This window comes from Cololabis saira, chromosome 19 (assembly GCF_033807715.1).
Source record: "Cololabis saira isolate AMF1-May2022 chromosome 19, fColSai1.1, whole genome shotgun sequence".
Classification (NCBI taxonomy): Eukaryota; Metazoa; Chordata; class Actinopteri; order Beloniformes; family Belonidae; genus Cololabis; species Cololabis saira.
Window position 1 is genome coordinate 27,692,322 of NC_084605.1, and position 14,130 is coordinate 27,706,451.

The following is a 14,130-nucleotide window of genomic DNA, read 5'->3' on the forward strand; positions in this document are numbered from 1 at the left end:
GGCCTCTCGATGTGGTCTCCTTTACTTTATTGATGGGGTTTTTTACTCTACATGAGTACTGCAACACTCGTACTTAAAGCAGAGGGATGGACGAGCGCATGCATTAGGAAGAGCCTTATGCACAGGATTAAATATGAAGCATCAAAGTACTGCACATCCACTTACTCACGAGCGTGAGCACACACAGCGGCTAATGGTATCCCAGGAGACTTGTACCGTATCAAGCGTGCTCATCTCCTACTTTGAGTGTCCTCATCCAAATCCTCTGTCGGGAGGACAGTTTTGCTCACATTTGTTGTCATTTTCCTAATTTCCTTCTTTCACGAAGAGCCTCTCTCCATGTGCCATGTCACCACGGCTGACGGGGCCATGCCAGTCCCAGTGGTCAAGCTGGTTCCCAAGACTTTCTCTGACATCCTCTACCCAGCCACTCCCCTGAGAGATTGCTTTAAATGTTCTACGCTCTCTTACGAAACCAACGCGTGCATGTGCACAGAGACACGCGATTGGGAAATGACACCAATGCAACTTCCTCAAAATGCTTGGCCATGATATAATACCCCCGTGTACTTCCCCTTTCACATGTTCTTGAGGCATCTGCATGAACTTTACGTAAAGATTGAGCGACTGCGCAGCTGCAGACAGGCATTCGGCTGATGTGCAGCTACCAGCTACTCTTTCAAAACAAACGGACATGTTCTTCCAAACTTTTCAATGATATTTTAAGTGCACTGAAATGAAAAGGAAATGAAAACTGCTTCATGTTCTGTATTTAGATGATTTGGATTATACAAGTTTACTCAGCTCATTTTGAAAAGTAAACCATTTAAGAACCCATACACTCCCACAATGCTTGTTGAAATGAAGTTACAAAAACATTTCCAAAACAGACATGGATGATCCATCCCTTGTAAAAGCAGAACTGTACTATGTAATAACGCAGTCTTAATATGAGTTTAAATAACGTGGAAATACACACAGGTGAGTAACTCAAGCAAACAACTAAATCCGCTGAGGCATTTAATCCTTCTGGTGAGAAAGAGGGAGGAGAAAGATCTCCTCCGTTTGGGTGATGTGATGGAGAAGGGGGAGCATTAAAAGTCAGTCAAATGCCTTTAGCAGTCCTCATGAAATTGCACCGAGGTGCCATGGCAGCTCCTGCAAGTGCTGTCCAAAAAAAGCCCTTCAGTGGCTGATCAAAAAGAACGTGCGCGGACTCACACGTCCACGCATAGTTTTCTGGGCCCGGCTAGAAGTCCCTGTTGGTTTGGACGGCCACAGCAGGCTTTAACAACTACTGCCTGGTCAGCCTATTAGTAGTGGGCCCTCTGTTTCAGCAATCTGGGCTCTCTTCGGCTTTGGACCGAAACCAGGAAAGGCTGCACAATACACCACTGTGTTTGGAGACGGAGAGAGAGAGAAAAAGAAAAAGAAAAGAATTGCAAGCCTCCGTCTGCACACAAACCTATAATAGAAATAAAACATGTAAACAAGAGTGTATGTTTTGATTTTGCAAATGCTGCACGTGCAGGTCCATGCTGGCAGACGCATGTACGATGACTCTTGTGCCCATCATGCCCTCTGTCTTTCATTCTGCAAAGGAACAATGCCAGTATTACATCATCAACGCTGCGTCTTTTTGCAACCTCAGCACAAGCAACCATTTCGGGACCCCTGGTATCAGTTGTTGGTTTGCTCAGATGAGGTCAGTGCACCAGAGGCAACACATATCATTGTCAGTGTTCAACAATAACAGGCCAACACATTAAGTAGGATGACTCAGAACAAACACGACTGCACACAGAACGGTTCTGGCTGCACTTTAAAGGGGGACGGCAGCACCTGTCCCTTTGAGATCTATTTCTCACAGCTTGTGGGTTCTGAGCTGAACGGCGCAGCCTGAGCTGAGCTGAGCTGGGCTGCGCTTCGCTGTGCATGTATGGTAACACGGGGGAACCGCGCCGCTCAGCCTGCCAGCCCACCACAGGGAATTTGTTTATGTTTCCTTGCTGCCAAGTTCCTGTCAGGAGGCGCCCCAAAGAGGAACTGCAGACTACTCAGTACTGTGAGCTACGCCCTCTCGCCTAGTATGACTGGGGTTTTCTGTATACAGTATCGGGTGGTGCTTTGTAGCAACACTCCAAATCCAGGGAGGTCTCTTCATCAATTTCAGCTCTCATATACTCCGTACATCAAACGCTCCCTCTGCTGTTCCAAAACCAGATTTGAGTGCAGCAGCTTTCATAAAAACGCGCTCTAGCTCAACGAGTCATTTACAAATCAACAGATTAACACCAACTTTCCCAAAACAAAGAACAAAAAGGTGCGGTTTCATTAAAGCAACACTTTTGAGTGGCATTCTACTTATGCAGCGGAGTTATGGGCATTGTAAAAACCGAGCACCACTCCATTAGAAACACAGTAAACACTGATGCACATTACTGCACTTGTGGGAAAAGAGCTAAATCTAAATTAAAGAAGAAAGCAGTCTGACTCCCAATAACTCACAAATATGAACATTTCTGCAAATTTGTAACAAAAAAACATCTCCCACTGTTGCTCGAGAATCAATAACTGCACCACTTAGCACATTAATGCACTCCTACAAACCATTGCTGGCGTCAGCCGCTGCATTTGTGCAGCCTTTTTGCCAAGCACGGGTATTAAGTGTGTTAATCTTCCTCAAGTGCTGTGGACACCAGCAAATATGCTTCTGGATAAAAGGAAAAAGAGCCATTCACAGTTATGTCCAGGACATGAACCATTTGTCTTCATATCAGACAAGTGTGACGTCCTGTTAGTGTGTGGTCAGTGTGTGCGAAGGGAGAGATGTGTGTGTGTGTCTGCGCAAGTGGAGGAAGGAAAGGTCAGATGACGCCACATAAAGGGACGTGGGACCCCGGATGGTGAGACAAAAGATGAGACAGAGAGGAGAAAAAAAAAAGGAAGAGGAAAAAATTAAAGCACTAAGGAAACGATGCAAACTGGGATGAGGAAGACATTCAACAAAAGACAAAAAGAGGAAGAATGTCTTTCCAGCCCTCCAAGCTAACGTACATTGACAGTTCAGATACTGGCGCAAAACTATATAACGACAGCCCTCCCTGTTTACACACACAGTACGGTAAACCAGAGTGGCTGAACGCACATGGGAGAGGTACTGGCTGCATTTGTTTAAATCTACTGAACTGTGGAAGTTTGTATCCGTCCAAACTCACAACTGAAAACCAAGTGAGCATCATGACTAGCAGCAAACTTCTGCAATTCTGAAAACAGTGAGGAAGTGTGATGCCAACAACTTGCTATTCAAATTCATTACAATAAATCAGCTCGTTTTTTCGTGTAATGAGGGATTTTATTCTCGTAAATTGCTGTCTGAGCAAGTAGTTTACTCAACCATGATTTTCTAAATTTGGTGGATTCAGTAAACTTAAAATTATGAAAAAATAAATAAAAAGATTGCAGTTTTAGTAAAAGATGAAAAAAATGTGTCATGGTGATATCATTTTTTCCAGTTTTAAAAGGAGAATAAGAGACTCAATTACTCAGGACTAACTAAGCAACTTCTCTTAAATTTCCATGAATGGGGTGAGGGTGGGTGGGGGTTTAGAATAAAGCACAAAACTGAAAAAAAAGCACAGGAGCTTCTCTCTAGACAGAATGAGAGGCAGCCGGCCCAGCAGTCGTCACTGACCTACCGCACAGAGCGTGAATCATTAAGTGCATGTGTTCCACATCAACTGCTGGGGCTGCTTCCCAACCTACTTTTGAGACTGGATCTGCATTATGACGGCAGAGAGGTTAAATACTATTTTACATGGGAGGTGGAAACCCCAAAACTGCTCGCTCAGAGACTGGGAAATAGAGGGAGGGTGCTGCGTGTCTCCCCGCGCCAAAATAAAGCAGCAATAAGTTAATTAAGCCACTAATGGAAACTTTGAACAAAAAAGCAAGAACTTCTCATTTTGAACAGATGAAGTCAATACAGGACTGGAAGGAAAACCAAACTGAACCGAAACATGGTGAATTTAATTCTGTAATTTCCCAGCTTTTTAAGTCCCTTTCAGGCATGCACTGCTTTCCAATAAACTTGCAGCAACTGAACACGGCTGTGCATCTTTTTTGGAATAACACCATCGCTGCTTCTCCATGACATTTTACAACAGTACACAGTACAACATGTGCACGTTTCTCTTTCGACGCAACACAAATCTGGATTGCTGCAGTCACATTTACACACAGGCGTGCAGAACAGCAGGGTTAATGTGACCAATGAACCAATGTTCAAATCTTATTATTATTATTATTATTAGTTGCAGAACATAGTTGTATGTTTTTCGCCCTCATTGTTGCATCTTAGCCAAATGGAGAAAGAAAACTGTTCAAAATCCCTGGAGATGCATCTGAAACTTCAGATTCCTTTTTTATTATAAATCAAAATACAATTCTCTCCTCCCACTTGATAGTTGGCGTGATATCTTTAAACGGCAAAACAATATGTAATGTAAAAACAAAAACTCCGGCGAAAAATGGCGTTCGGTAAGCTTAAACGTATAAAAAAAAAAAAGATTTATTCAGCTGGATTCATTCTCTTTTGTTATATTTGAGCTGGTCTGGCCCAACTTAGCTTGTTAACATCAACCCGTATGGTGATACGACATACGATATTGTGAGAAAACTGCAGGTCTTTAAGATCTTTGTTAAAATACCTCACTTGACTTCACTCAAATGCCAAATATCACACACGTACCTCTCTACATCAGTTAGGACAACCCAGGGAAATGACTTTATTTAAAAAAGAAATCTGTCAAAGCATTCAAAAAAAGGAAAAAGAAGGCAGGGTAACTCAAAGTTGAAAGAATACAAGGTCAACCTGAGTGAATGCTGACCTGGTGGCCAGGGGGAATGTGTGCCACACGCTTCAACATACCCACTTATGACACACAAGCATCTTCTTTGACTGCAATCTGGGCATCCAATGAAGCATGAGATTTGTGCAACGAGTCCACATTCTTCTACAGTAGGTAACGACCGACATAAACATGTAGGTATGCATACCAATTTATTGGGAAAGGCTTGCAGCCTTGTGAGGAGGTAGATGTTTGTCTGGCAGAAGAAATTACCATTCCATAGTGCCAGAAAGGGACATTGGAATAAACCGGATGGGATGGGAAAGACAAGACATGACAGGACACGCGCACACACACGCAAAAAAGAGGGAACACACAAGTTTGAAGCAGAAAAAAATAAAAAAAATGGGACCAGACAATCTTTTGACTAGCTGAGGGTAATTTGCCAACCTTTTCCTGTCAGATGCAGTTGGGGTAACATTTTGGTAAAATGGTATGTCTGATAGAAAGAAAAAAAAATGAATAGCTGATACAAATCAAAGTAAATCAAATCTGAAAAGAATAACTATATGCCCACTGAGCAAAGGTCTGGTTTCTTTAATCCACTGATGTAAAGGTTTTTTTTGTTATCATTGCAAACCCAAATCACTGTGCTGCCAGCTCCATCTCAGGTACAACCAAACAAGGCTTGGATTTGATCCTAAACAAGCAGCATGCACAGCACTAACGTCCCTGTAAAAGAGGCCAGCTCTGCACCAGCGCTGCCCTTTATTAAGCCAGGAAAAAGCAGAAGATGTGACAAGGGATAAAATAAGACAAAACAGACTCAATCATGAGCTGTGTATTTAGCCTTGTGACCACAATACAAATGTGGCTAGTGACATGAGAGGGAACAATGCCCAAAGACACAACTGTTGAAAACCCAACTACCCAGAGCCAAAAGCAATGACAAATTCGGGCTTACCCCAAAAACGTCAATCTTCCTGTCGTTGGCCGAGGAAATCTCCCTTTGAATCAACTGCAGCTCCTAAGCTGTGAGGAGAGGGAAAGAAACAGAGAGACAGATATTTGAAACCAAGAGCTTTGTGGTCCTTATCCACGTGCTGCAGACTCAGTGACTCCTGAGCCTTACTGGCAAAGACCTGCTTCTCTACATGAAAACTCTTACACTCTTTTTCCCTCCCTCATACTCTCTGTAATCTCCACACCCTTTTCCGATAGATCGGACTTTCTCACTTGCTGCATTTGCGCCTAAAACATCATGTGAAAAGTTGGAGCAAAACGGTGCTTTTGTGGCGTGTGAATTACCTAGGGCCTAGGAAGGCACTGCAGCGCTTATGGCCACAACTCAATTACAGCAATGTGAATCAGGTGGCGGTCGAGAAATCCCCTTAGCGTGATGCGCAAATAGGGACACAGAGGCGCTTTCATTGCCAAGCCAGGGAAAAAAATCTAAAGCGGCGTGTCATCTCCTCATAGTAGAATAGCGAGGTCAAAGCTCTGCATGCAGCTATCTAGTAATACTGGCTCCAAGGAAGTGTGTGAAGGATGCCATTTCATTTATGCATTTATGTTATTCGATAAGACATCTAACAGGTCAAGTTTCAGATCTAAATTGAAAAAGACACTTTATATATTTGATAAATACAACCCATTTGCTGTAGAAAGATTATTTTCTGAATTATTTATAAAAAACGAACAAAAAACAAGTGGATGAAAAGGTACAGCAAAGCTTGTTAGGTGTCCTGGAGTCAATAGAAATGTGAAATACCATAATCGTCATGACCAATCATATTTGAAAAAAACAACAACCCCAAAAATCAACAGCTTTTTGTCAAAAAGAAGTGCGTGCGTTCCGTCTCAACCTTTCAAGAGAAAATGACCTTTAGCATGTCCTGGTTGGGGAATGCCTTCAGCTGCAGTGATAAACTGTGGATAAGGACATGGCTTTCCTAAAGCATGTTGAAGGAAAACCAATGGTATTTAAAACCGGGATCTGTTTGGGGTTTATTTCACCACAGATCAAGAAAGTGGTTCTTTTGGGTTCTTTAATTCACAAAAAAGGAGCTAGTTGTAGCACAACAGAGATTGTGAAACCAAGAGGAATTAGAGATAAAAATAGCCCGCTTTTAGACATACAGTAAGTGGCCTTAATGCCAGTTTTACAAGCTGCACATGAATTTCAAACTATTTATTTAACAATAATGTATTCATTGCTAAGACTTGCTTAGGGAAAAAAAAGAAAGAAAGATTCAAATTGTTTAAATGCAGAATCAATTCACAAATAAGCCTTTTTGAGACACATTCTTTTCCCGTTTGGTCGTGCACCTCTTCAGGATTTCACTGTTAAACCGCCAGGATATTGGGAGTTGTTTGCTGCTCAGGTTAATAAGAAAATGAGTCTGTTGGTTCCTGAGGCTGTTAATGTAAAGAGCATCTTTGAGTTTGCTTTCAAACCATGAAATCAATACCAAGACATGGCAATTTCTACGGTGATCTGGAGGAGGAGGAGGAGGAGGAGGAGCTACAAATGACTTATGTTGAAGGAAGCTGAACGAGTTAAATGTCTTACTGCTGAACAGTACAAACTGTGCCACCTTACCAACGCTTAATTCAGAATACGCAAAAACAACTAATCCATCCCCAGTTACATCTAAAGGCCCATACAGCAGAGCCATCAACAGAGGCTTGGTATTTTAGCACAGATATGCCAAATTATCATGTTGGTGTTATGGAGAAAGTTTACCTCAGCTACAAAGATACAATTCAAAAGCTTGATGAAGATTTATTCCAAGTTCATGACTTTCCCTTCTAAAGAATAGATTGAATTATATGGTACCTAAACATTAAATGGTACATGTATCTGCACTGCAAGAGGTTTCCTTCAGTCTACTGCTGAAAGTCTAATAAACTGTTAACAACTTTCTAAATTTATGACGAGTTTTCCGGGTAGATGAAACAAGCTTTTGCACTGTGGTAGAAAACATTTTCTTCGTGCAATGACTCTAGGCCTACCTCCTTGCTACATTTGCATATTTAAAAATATAATGTTGGGATCAGATTAATATTTAATTTTCTTTAAATTGCACAACTCCACATAAAAATTCAGCTCAGGGTAATTATCATGAAAAAATAACACTCAGAGCCACTGCAGTTTCCTTTAAGATTACGTGCAGATCGTGTGCCTTTAGAACATATTGTACAACATTTGTATCCTAATGCAGCCAGATAAGGAAGACGCATACATTAACCTTGAGACTAGCAGTAACTTGCAATGAGAAGGAGTTTTATAATCAAAAGTAAATAATGAAACACAAGGCAATAAAACTTAAACATGCTGTAACCAAAGTAACACCTACAGCCAAAATCAAATATAAATCAAACTAATATTACACATAATTTAATAACAAGCCTAGAGATAGTTTATGATCTTGGAAATGAAACACTATTTTGTACTTCACCAACCTGTGCCTCTGTGATTCTGCTATTCTCACTAATAGTCTAGCCTAACAATAAGTTAGTCAGTTGATTTGTGCAAAGGCCTTGACTGGCCACTTCCTGTTTTATTACACACCCTCACTTCCTGTTTGTGAATCTGAATGGGATGTGAGTGGCTCATTTTTGCCCGCCGATGGCAGCAATTAGGAATGATAAAATGAGGACTGAGAACTATCACAAACATGTGTGTTCTTATTTTTCTTACATAATTAGTCCTTTTTCTATGGTGACTAAACTGATCTCTTTGGGACCAAAGCCTGATCCTGATGAGACAGAACATCATTTCTGAAGTCCTGCTTAGAGTTGTGACAAAGGTGTGAGCTGATTTTATGGTAAGACTGGTGGTTATGGTTAAAGTTTAGGGTTTGGGTTAGGCTGAACACGATAAATGACAGCCAGTACAGTGTCCTTATATACCCAGCTGTGTGAGCTCGTGTGTGAGCTTGTGTGTGTGCGTGTGTGTTCCTGTCAGGAGGCTACGCTGATGAGAGTGGACAAGGTTAGCCTCAGGTAATCACATCTTTATTCTGGCTGTCTGGTGAAAGCAACTTACTGCAGACACTTACCTTTAGCGTACACACAGATAGCATTGGTACTTGTTGCTGTGTTTGGGTTTCTCAGCTGCCTTTGGTTAAAAAACTGCAACCAGCATAATGCGAGCTAGTACTTCCTCGGGAATGGCAGCCCTGCAGCAAGTCATGAGGTCAAATTTATACAGAAACAATGTATTTTTAAAAAATAAAAATTTACAACTCGCTTGGCTTTATAAAAGGCCATCACCCGCTTGTGCACATGAACGCACAGAACAGATACACCCCTCTTCTCGAGGCTCCGACTCTCCGCGGTGGAAAGCCCCTTCAGTGTCACACAGATCACATAACCTCTCTCGACACTGGAGGACTGAACTCCCAGCGGTACGACGCAGATTCACACAAGTCGAGTGCCGGACGAGGCTCCAGACTGCCATTGTCCTTCAAAGTCATCCAAAGAAAACAATGATGAGGGTCACGCGAAGCCCCCTGTGGAATGGTAAATAACCCGAGTGTTAGATGGAGATCCAGAGAGACAGAAAGAGAGGAAGTCGGCGAAATACCGCGCGAGACTAATCCACTGTGACAGTGTTAGGCGGAACACGGAGTGTAAAATGTGATCATCTCAGGACAGGTGTATGTTAATGCTCAATCACTAAAGCAGAGTATGACACAGACATCAGGTCTATGAGGTGGAAATTGCTAAAATGATGGAGCCAAAACTCCTCCCCTACTCCTTTTTATTTTATCCTGACACGTAAAACTTCCATATTTAAAGAGGATTCACATTGTTTCATAGTGAAAAACATTACGTTTCATGATAATACTTAATATTATTCTGCAGGTCAAAGTCACGCACATGCAGATAAAATCCAAAGCATAAAAGAGGCTTAGATTGTAGAGATTTTATTAATATCTTAGTGCTGACCCTTATTATAGAACCATCTTTGTTGTCTTTATCCACGTGACATAAAAAGATAGCCTGTTAATTTAGACTTAGAAGCTTGACAATAGGCGGCCTGAAAAGGGCCTGAAAGCCGTCCCCCCACCCCGAGGATTGGTCTTTCATATGCTAACAAGGGAACTGTTTTGGGTTTACTTGCCTAGTAGGAAATGATTTAGGGCGACACCGGTCCTCAGAGCCTTTTTTGTTGAAGTTAGCTGTGGGGGTTCATACATCACCCTGATCATTAATCAATTAGCGTCTCCTAGCCACCTGTCGGACACATCAGTGCACAAAACATTCTCGCCCTCGGGCAGTTGCTGGCCGATCATCAGTAGCAGTGCCGCTGCCTTCCAGCTCCTCAGCACAGACAACCATCTCCCCTTTTACAGCAGCAACGCCCCGATGAATTACGTAATCACACCCAAACATCATCATCAACGTCAAGGGCTCCTCTTGGAGAGAAACAGATCTGAGAGGAGGCTGCCAGAAGGGAGGTCGTAAATGGGTCTCCCCTCCTAGTCAAACACGTTTTTTCCCTTTTAAAAAAAAAAATCTAAACAAGCATTTGCCCTCCGCTGCCACAAATGTAAAAGAGCAGCCAGAGAGGAATTGATGCCGTCCTTGAGAATCAATACGCTGACGGCTATTGAAAAGTGCTGAATGCACACCGAGGCTGCTTCCTCCATTGTTTTAAATGCAGCTGCTGCGAGCGGGGTATTGATACCAGTCGGTATTGATGACATGTCACGACAGTCAAATAAGCATGAGATGGAAAGATCCAAACTAGGTTCCCTGACTAGGACATCATTCCAGATAAGTGATTTTGTTTTGCTTTGTTAGTTGAATTCACTGCTGATTTGCAGTGAGTCTCAGCACATTCAGACAGGAATACAGAGTTGTGTCATGTAAAACTGATCAAGAAAAGGAAGGAGGAAGCAGAGAAAAGAGTAAAGGTGTTGCATTTTTCATGGTCTGGGTTGTGTCAAAACTATATCAATCTCTGATCTCATGCAGCCACTTCAGATGTGTTGTGAGAAATGTTGACTGGAAAAAAATCCCCAAAAACTTTTGCTTAATAACCGCCTTCTATCCAACCGACACGTTTTTGTCCTGAGATTTATATGTAAATTTGAACTCTTATGCAAAAGGACTCGCTGCCACCAGACAATCTCTTCTTCACAGCCATGCCTCTCTGACAATAGAAAACCCTCAGCACCCTCCCATCCAACCTCCCAAAAAGCCTTCACATTTTTCCCCCCCTTTTTTTTTTTTTAGTTATTTGGAACTAATTCTTAAAAGCAGCCGAAGAGATAAGTGGCACTAAAATTAGAGGCTAATCCTCCAACCCTCAGTGTGGGGACATGGAGAAAGTAGATTTGTCAGGCCCTGATTTAGCAGTATTCTTTCATTATAAAAGTAGCACTCTTCACGCAGCTTAGCAGTACGAAATGGCTCAATCAGTCTCATGTGGACCATTTAAGCAGGAAGTGCGGGCCTATCTGTGAACCCAGGAAACCTGGCATCCTGTTAGCGGCATTATTGTATTACATTTGCTGTTGCTACCTGAGCTGCTATCTCCAAACCCTGAAGGACTACCCTTTGAAAATGACTTTCAACATCGACTTCTAAAGGCTCCAAACACGGGAGCTGTTGAAAATTCGGTGCTGCCGTACTGGTCGTGTAGTGTAACACAAGGCTGGACACGAGAGACTGGCAAGTTTTTTTTTTTTTTCCTTTCTTTTTTTCCCCTTCTTCTGCCTTTTAACCTGTTAAATCCAGCTAGCTCAGGCAGAAACCCCTCTCCCAACATTATCAGGTGGATTTCCAAAAGAACAAAAGCGGAAAATAAAACAAAACAAAAATCCCATATTGTGTATATTCCGAGTCTGTTTGTGTGTGGGTAGAAACAAACCCTTTGTTGTTAATATTTACACCAAGATGTTTCTTTAAGAAGATTATTGACGTGATCATCTCACGCTTTCTAATATTTACTCATCTCCCGAATACGGTCCTAAAGCCTGTTAGTGGTGTAAAAGTTAAAGCTAAAGCTGACAACATGGGAAAATGATCATATCGACTGATTATATTAGATTATAACTGTATTTCTGAGACCATGGTACAAGTAATAGATATCTTTGAGAGAAAATATCTCATACTTGAATGCAGAAAAAAAAGAAAAAAGTATTGCCTGAGCAGAGCAAAGGGTATCCACAGAGTAAAGAGTCAGCAGGAAGGTCGAGGGTGATGGGTGATGGGGCAAATGGCTTGACCTTCCTGGGTCAAGAGGTGATAAGTAACATTTATCATACCTGCGGATGCTACTAAGTGAAAAAGGCAGCTTCTTTCTGAGGGAATTCAGGGACAAGTTAGGTGCCCGAGTCCGAAGAAGCGAACAAATGCCCTGTATTTACGACAGAGACGAGCCATGGAGTCCCTGAGTGGAAAAACATGCCATGCTGGCACACGGTAGCAGCAGTTGAAACATTACATCACTCTGACGATTTAATGAGAACAGCTTGGACCAAATCAGAGGTTTAAATACCTGCCAATGCAAATATAAAATGTTGTATTTCATGCTTCATATGAGAAGCTTGAAAAGAAGTTTTATTACATCGGGCAATAATGGCTGAGGGGTGGAGCGGGGGTGGAGGAGGGGTGGTCCACGTTGTCCAAACCCTGATGAAAGCCACCCGAAGGATCTGAACACAGGGAATCTACAGAGCCTCAGCTTGGACTGACATTCACATAAATGATGAGACAAAGCAGCGATTGAAGAGCAGAAAACACCGAACTTCCAGAGGGACTGTCCAGTTGCGGGTTTCTGAAGGAGCCGCTTGGAATAGTTTTGGCACTCTGAACAAGTGGAATACACTCTGAGTGGGTATCCCGGGCCAGGGGCCAACGAGATGGAAAAACGGCCGTTGTGTAGAAAGACAATTATGACATACTCACGTAACACACATCCATCAGCTGGAGATGACAGTTCGTTACATAGAGAAAACAAACAAAGCGTTTTTGTTTGCCATTTCATAACTTGGGCATGGGAAGATAATGTACGTGGAGAAATGCACAAACTAAACACAAATTAGAACCCGCATTCATGTCCCACACCTCCAACACACAAAGGACAACAGTTTTGAGTTGCTGACACAAACTTCGGTGTCCATCGGACACTTTCTCAGACTTTATTAAAGCACTCAATTTTCCACTTCAGTTATTTAACCAGGATGTGTAAAAGTCATCCAGTTTTTAACTTTAAGAAAGAAAAAAAAAGCTGGAAAAAATGAAGATGACTTTGTTTTTTTTTTTAAACTAAATGCAATTGAGTCCGTCTATAAAAGATATACAAAACAATAACTACACTGAAAAAGGAAATATAAACATGGGAGTAAGCAGAAAACGGATGGATGGAAATAGTTTATATATTATTTTATCATCACCACTGCAGTCTAATTTATGAAACATCCCAACATTGATCTAAACAGGATCATTTGCTTCAGGCAACCCAGTGCTGTTGGGGTAATGAACAAGGACAAAAGGCCTGGAAGCACACGATTCATCTGTGTGAAGGTGTGGCAAAGCGTAGACATCCAAAATGCTCTGCTAATAGTTCTTCCTTCATTTTTCACACTCCTATCTCCGCCTCTGCTGTCCATATCGACTGCTGAACCACGGCGATCACATCTGTGTTGCCAGTGATGGTTGGACAGTGAGCGGCTTACCAGATGAGGCCGAAAGAGAACAAATAAAATCATTCTCAATGTGTGAATCTACATCATCCTATAAATACCTAGGCATTTATGGAATTCCTCCTTAAAAGTGTAACATTCAGGGAAACTATTACTGTAAGTGAATGGAACATTGAGTTGTTTACCAAGTTTTTTTAATCATAGTTCACTTCCAATTCTGCTATAATTAAGCAAAAAAAATAATGCATGTATTAGGTTTTGCACTCTAACAGCTGATGCATGTGCAATGCCAATAGCAGGAGGAGAGTCTGTGTGGATGGTTGGATTCTCCACTCAGACACTCAAGGCTTTTTAAGCTCAGACCCCGCCTCTTTCCCTGGATGGAGAATTCACGTTTGACACGCACAGTGCAGTGTAAATGCGAGGGGTGTTGGTGCCTGAAGCACAGCTGGGGGGAGGAAGGATGCGGATGAGTGGTACTGCATAAAATGACGACCCTGCTGTCTGTTCGGTTGACCTTGCTGCATTCACCAGCGTCAGAAGAGCCAGTAGACGTGGTGTTGGGCGCAGGCGATGGAGCGAATGCTGGATCCATGTAACGGGCCTCCTAGCCAGCC

At 42.2% G+C, this 14,130-nt stretch overlaps 1 protein-coding gene across 2 annotated transcripts in view; it reads right to left on the bottom strand.

Moving 5' to 3' along the window:
• raraa (retinoic acid receptor, alpha a) overlaps positions 1-14,130 on the bottom strand; it is a 157,401-nt gene that overhangs the window by 132,202 nt on the left and 11,069 nt on the right. The window contains exon 2 of one of the 2 annotated variants that reach the window (XM_061708847.1): positions 5,815-5,882. The exons of the other annotated variant lie outside the window; for it this stretch is intronic. The gene's annotated coding sequence lies outside the window, so the exon portion shown is untranslated. The remainder of the gene's footprint in view (positions 1-5,814; positions 5,883-14,130) is intronic. 2 annotated transcript variants of the gene reach the window in all.